The sequence below is a fragment of the Ictalurus furcatus genome, chromosome 2 (assembly GCF_023375685.1).
Source record: "Ictalurus furcatus strain D&B chromosome 2, Billie_1.0, whole genome shotgun sequence".
Classification (NCBI taxonomy): domain Eukaryota; kingdom Metazoa; phylum Chordata; class Actinopteri; order Siluriformes; family Ictaluridae; genus Ictalurus; species Ictalurus furcatus.
The window spans coordinates 14415529-14422780 of NC_071256.1; positions in this window are offsets into that span (position 1 = coordinate 14415529).

Consider the following 7252-nt stretch of genomic DNA (forward strand, 5'->3'; position numbering starts at 1 on the left):
GCAGAGAGATAAACAGGCTTGGTATCGTCACAAACACAAGGAATGGTGCGTATACTTTGCAGTGAGTGAGTGGTATGAACGTCCTTCGGTACCGTGGCTGTGATTGTGCTGTGAATGGAATGCAGGTGTGCGTGATCAAAATGAAGGTGGCCATGTTTGTAGGCCGCAGTGCAGGATGGGAAATGGAGTTGGTGGCGTGGCCCTTTGTGACCCCTTCCTTACATGATCCTTCACCAGGAGGGCTCTCGGACAAAGGGCTGGGTCCTACAATCTCTGTCAAATAATCATTCTTGTCACCATTGCAACGACAGGTGAAAAAAACAGTAGAACTTTTTCATTTTTTGGACAGAGATTTTATTTTGTGCTGCAATGATAAATTCCACATCACGTAGGCATGCTCTCTCTCTCTCTCTCTCTCTCTCTCTCTCTCTCTGATAACCTGTACATCTTCTCATCTTCTTACACAGAAGTCCCTGTCACTGTCCCTGTTCTGACACAGTAAGCTCTCTATTCCTAGTTAGGTCAAAGCAATGATCAGACTCTTCCTCCTTTTCTGTATATACACTCGGTTATATCAGCATTAAACTAAGAAGCTTTCACTGACCTCTGTATCTGTGTGACTTCTTCACGAGCTCAGTACCGAGAAGGTAACAGCAGTGTGGGTCCAATTTAATTCTGAGGCCAGTATCAGCGAAGTCTTAACATGCATATATAGCTCAATCTGGCTTTGCAATTGTCTAGGTTTCAGACTGATTGTGAGTTCCTACCTCCAAGAGGCAGAAAAGTCTTCTTCTCTGTAAAGATGCACCGGGCAAGATTTAGGGAGAAATGAGCCAGTGAGCAGGATATTGTAGTGGTCTAAGAGAATAATTGGAAAGACAAGGACAGCAATGATAATCTGTTCTGTGAAAAAAGAAAAAAATATGTATACTGCTCCAATATCACACCAGAAAGGCTTTTGAATAGAATACAGAGTAGCCTTTGGAATAATCAGGACCTCGCCCCGCCCATCCCCTGCCACCCCCCTGCCCACTTCCCTGAGAATTTCTTTTTTTTTCCTTTTGTCATTGCCTGTATTCACTGCATGCCATATATTTGCTCTTGCACTTAAGTCATTTGGTAGAAAATCTCCGATGTGAATGTGCACATGTATGGCCTTAACATATATTTATGTTTCATGTTCGCTACAGTGCGTATACCATTTTATTTTGAGCTAAAAATAAGAAAACATTATTGAGTAAAAAAAAAAAAAACCCTCTTTAAAATGGTGTTCCTGAGCTGATGTGAGTCATCTGCATAATCTGGTAATAGTAATTCACAGTCAGACTTACGTCAGAGCTGTCAGGGCAGATTTGATTGTAGTTTTATACATATTCGTCATAAGCCATCCGAGACACGTCAAACATCATCACATCATGCGCACAAGAAATCTGACTACATGGTGATGAGGCAAGCAAGTGGAACAGGGGAACAAGAGAGTCCAGTATGTAGGTTTCATAAGTGATGAAGCAGAGCATTAGAGTTGGGCTACCAAAATTCTCAAAAGTTGACAGGGATGTTGAAAAGGCCATCAGACATAGACATAGAACAGAGAGATCGAGATGAACCAGAGAGAGTAGAATTACAACATTATACATGCTGTTGCTTTAAACAAACTGAAATAGGTGGAACAATTTGTCAATTACATCCATCCATCCATCCATTTTCCATACCTTATCAAACCCCCAACCCCAGTGATGCAGGACAAATGTGCTAACCACTAAGCCACCATGTCTCCCTTGTCAATTACAATTCAACATCATATAATAAATAAATAAATACCATATTATACAATAAACTAAACTATTTGACCATTTTACAGCATGTACACGTTCACAGTTTAAATGAAAGCCACAGCAGTTTAGTTGAAGAATCAGAATCAGACTCAGAAATCTTCTACAATTCTGAATCAGAATTACCACATGGAGGATCTTTCCCAGCGGAACAGCCATAATTGACATGAATGAACATTATTCCTGATAGTTTCCAACGTACTTGAACGTACTTTTGGCTGTCTGTGGGAATGACTAGTGCAATTTCCTCACAGAGCAGCTCACACCTAACAAACTGCTATTACAGGATGAGCACGCTCAGTGATTAGTCCCCGGTTGGTGTGAGATGAAAAAAATGGCATAAAATCATGTACTGTGCACTTGCATAATTCAGAAAGGAACATCATTTAACCCGTTAAACTCAAATACTTTTGTTTTCAGTTATTCAGTTAAAGAGCAATTCAGTAATAAAAGCCTAGAGCAAAGCTAATCGAAAAAGTGTGTACTTTGAAGAGTGATGAATGTAGTCTGAAGATGCCAACAGTCGTTTTTTTTTTTTTAAAACGAGTTGAATTTTAATGCTTAATTATCATGATGTAGCTTGTGTGTGTTATATTCTCTCCATGTCCAAAACCTCCATACAATATCACTTTGTCAAAATAGCTTGTCTTATTTGGTAATCTACAGTATCACATTATTTAATACAGCAGTACTGTATGTTGGTTTTGAATGTAGCTGCAGGCCATGCCAGTTGCCATAGTAACCAGTGAAAGCGTCATTGTGGTGCAAAAATTGTACTTGAATTTTAAATAAAAATAAAAAACTATGTTTATATGCCATAGGTGGAACTCGTGGTATTATGCAGTTTGGGACACAGGCCAAGACTTTGTGGTTATTCCACAGATTATTCATCACAACCTTAACCACTGACTGTGTGTGTGTGTGTGTGTGTGTGTGTGTGTGCAGAAGCAGGTGTTTATCCTGAGTAAATGCTAGAGACTAAAAAACTGCAATTGTACCCACTGAGTTTATGAGTATCATGCTGAGGCATGCAGAGAAAACACACACACACACACACACACACACACACCGTTTATTATGAGTATCAGGACTGTGTATGTATAGTATTTACTACATATGCCGCTATTTTACGAGTTCTACATTTTGTAGTCATGTCTGTTAGTGCCAACACAATACAGAATACCAGCAATGTATTATCAATCATGAGGTGTTTGCGTTAGAGGTGTTCATGGGATCTATGTTGTGTCATTTGGAACACGTCTATGGTGGAATGATGATGCTGATTTCTACAGGAGAAAAAATAACAACAACTAAACATAACTTCATGATGAGAATTTTAAGCTAGTAAAGTTGAGCTTGTAAGCTTCCTCATGGTTTATTATGGGATGTAAATTTATTCGGGATAACATCCAATTACAATCATCGTTTCGAAACCAGTCAAATGAGAGCATTTTGCATATTGATCAGTACCTGCTGCGACTTCATTACCGCCAGAACACTTCACTGTTCAACTCTCTTAATCTCTCTCTCACATGCACACTAATACAAATGACAGAAGTAGCTCGATGGTTTTAAAAAGGACCACACGAGACTGAACCAAAGCACAGGCCATAATGGTTAATAAAGGCATTGAAATACAGATATAATTTGCAAAGACATACAGAACGCTAAGCATAAAGTGTCTTAGTAAGGTTTTGGCCCACCACAAGATAACAGAACAACTTCAGTGCACAATAAAAGAGCAAACTAAAAGCATGATAAAATAACTAACATCCTGCACACACAATTATGATTTCATGATGATTTAGTATCCTATGAAGTTCATTACTTTGGTGCACAATTCACTGTGAGCACAATATTAAAAAATAAAATGCAATGCAAAATAATAGGTTGTGCTGCATCAAGTGCTATTTTTTAAGCGATTAATGAGTGTATAAGCCATAGGTTCAAATTAAATCAAATTTGCAGTGATGAACAAAATTAGAACTATTCAAGCAGCAAATTATTGGACTTTTAATCTTTTCTTAATAAAAAAAATATCTCTTAGTTTTATGTTACATTTTATTACACCCAAGAGCAAATTTCATTTTCTATCCCTGATTAATTTTTTTCCCCAGTTTTACAGGTTAGTGCTAGTGTTCAAGTAAAATTGAGAAAAAATCTTGCAACCTTGGTGGCACAAACTACACAAAGGTTATTTGCATAATCTGAATGGCGCACCGAGAAAATCAACTTAATACCATGTAAACCTAAACCAAATTAATCACACAACTTCTGAATTTAATTCACCAACGTAAGTCGCCAACTCGGAATATGGGACTTTATTTGTATTTCCCAGTTGCCTAGCAATAGTGCTCAAACCTTCAAACGTTCACCACAATTTCCATTTCCATGTTTTCCACATTTGCTGTAAATAAAACTATATTCAATCAGGTCCCAAATCCAATAAAAACACTTCCACAGACAGTGATGTCACTGAAACAACAGTGATACTCCACAGGCCTTCCTGTCACACCGGGTCTGGAGTGTGTTCCTGTGTCGCAGTGTGTAATTGTGTGTAGATTACAACGTCTGAGCCACAGCACTACACATCTTATCATTACACGTAAACACTAACATCAATGAGGAGCCGCACAGACACTCCTGCAATACACGCACCAGACAATAAATAACAAATACATAACAAACACACTTTTCTCTACCAGACAACACAACACACAGTTTGAGCATACGCACACATTACCAGAACTAGTACATAAACACACGATTTAACATACGTAATTCTGCACCAGAGATGAGCCATTTCAACAGGAACACACACACCAGCACACAACCACAAACATCTACGCTTACAAGTGATGTGTCATTCGCGAATGAGTCGACTCTTTTAGGTGAACACTGGGAGTTGACTCACATTTCTGAAGAGTCCTTTGAGTAAGCAAAGAGTGCTTTGAGGATTTGGCTGAAAATTATACTAGTGACAGTGAAACACACACACACACACACACACTCCTCCACCAACATATACTGACGGCATCCTACACATTAACACATTTTAACACACACAGACACACACACACTTTGCTCTGCAGCCTTTCTCTCAGCTGTGTGTAAATGTTAGCTCCTCTGAACTGGACCAGGTGTGAGAAAGCAGTGCAAATAATCTGATTTAATCTGCCCCAGCCGCCAAAACATCCCTGGTGATGCATGTGTATGTGTGTGTGTGTGTGTGTGTGTGTGTGTGTGTGTGTGTGTTCTTTTATTGTGTCTGATGAAATTAAGCTGTGCTCCAGCAGCACTGTGTGGGGAAGAACAGACACTAAAGAGACAGGAAGTTAAACTAGGTCAGATTTCTCTCCAAATGTGCAGGATTTTTTTTTTCAAAACTCATGGGCTACGTCCCAAACCACAGCAACTACACAAAATGTCGAAATGTCATCTATACTGCTGCATATAAAAAGTACTAAAACTGGTGTTAGCTAGCTAGCTAACAATATAGTAGCCACATTGTTTTCCTGGCTATTATAACAACTGATTATTTTCTGTAGAAACACCAAACCGCAGTGAAGACTGCAGTAAATAGTGTGTCAAGACAGTACCTATAGTATATGCTACTTAGCATGTGGTCTCTACTAGCTAGCTAAGCATTTTTCAGCTGTGATATTTTATTCGTTACCATATCAACTGGCCACTTCCTGTGGCTATGTCCTGTAACTATTGAAATTAATGGCTTGTAAAAATGGCACATATGGTATAAACTATACCATTTTGCTAACAAGCTTAATCTTTAGTGCTTACAATTTCACTTCAGTTAGAATAACAGTCCTCTCATTAACATTGTTTCATTCAACAGACAGCTGCTTGTCTGTCCCACATTATGTTTCTCCACTCCAAATTCCATCCATATCCTGGCCGCTCTGCAGTGAAATCTGTCAAGCATGCTGGTTGTTTAGTTAGCCTGTAAGACCTCAGTGCTTGTATTCCATATTCAATTTCTCTTGTCAGGTTTTTTGAGGGTCACAGTCCGACCACATACACCACTGACCAGCTGCCTGCAGTCTGAGGCGATGGTCCAATTACAGTATCCAGCCTAATGTTTCTCAGCAAAGAGAACATGAGCTAAAACCTGGTATTGTAGTTTAGTTCTTTTAGCAGAAGAACCAGAAAGTCATAGCTGGTTATTCCAATCACCTGGTCATCACAGGAAGTCAGCTGGACTTGATGCTCAATACTTGTCTAGGCAGCTCATCTACTGTACTTATACTTTCTTTTTAGTTTTCCAAGGTTTTATTCTATACATGTTTTTATGATGTCAGGAAGATCCATCCATATCTCTCCAAAGAGGTCCCTCAGATCCTTGTTCAGTCCCTTGTCATCTGTGCAACTTGTTCCTTGCTGGTCTTCCACTGCACACCATCAGACCCTTGATCCAGAATACAGGTACATGCCTTTTTTTCAGTCTCCCAAAGGTCTCACTCATCATGCAGCTGCTGTGTTCCTTCCACTGTATTAATGCATCATGAGATTTGAAACATTGATGCACACCTAAAAAGCCAGACCTCCACCTACATTATGTACAATATATGGCATAATTATGATGGACACCTGGCCCATCACACCCTGAACATTCCATTACAGATTTACTGGATAGATTTACTGGATACTGGACCTGGATATACTCCAGGTTCCCCATGACCCTGTAGGATAAGCGATATAGAAAATGGATGGATGGATGGAATTGAATAAAATGTACAGGTTGGTACCTCCATTTCTGAGAATGGACATGAAGGCACTTTCTCTACAGACCTTTGCATTTCTTTGTGTAGGTTTGTGGTATAGTTCTTAAACACCTTTAATTTTGCCATCTCAAACTTCAGTTTACATTAATGGGAGATCTTTTTTTGAAACCCACACTCACCAAGGCTATCGAGAACTAATAGCACTTCATTCAGGGTCTGATTCACTCTCTTTCTCTCTCTCTCTCTCTCTCTCTCTCTCGCAATTGGGGTGCACCAGATGTTTCTATAGATTGAGATGCACATAGATGGATGTTTTTTGATAATTATTCTGCATTTTTCTTCATTTTAGTGGTGCTTATGTTTGTACTATGTGATACTGTGTGTGTGTATGTGTGTGTATGTGTGTCCACGCACACATTCAAGGGCCTGTCACCATTGTGTTCTCATGATAGAAGAAAGGTTTTGATCAGAAGCCAGTGTTTTTAATGTGAGGAAACGATAATAGATAAAAGGAGAGTAAATTATGGGATGGAGGTTGCACTTATTTTTGCTTGGTGTTTACAGAAAACTTTGCGACTTTACAAATTTTGACACTTAAACAATTAACATGCAGAAAACTATCTCCAGAGAGATGGATCAGGTTCATGTGCAGGGGGTTGACTGGCTGGGGGGTGGGGGGGT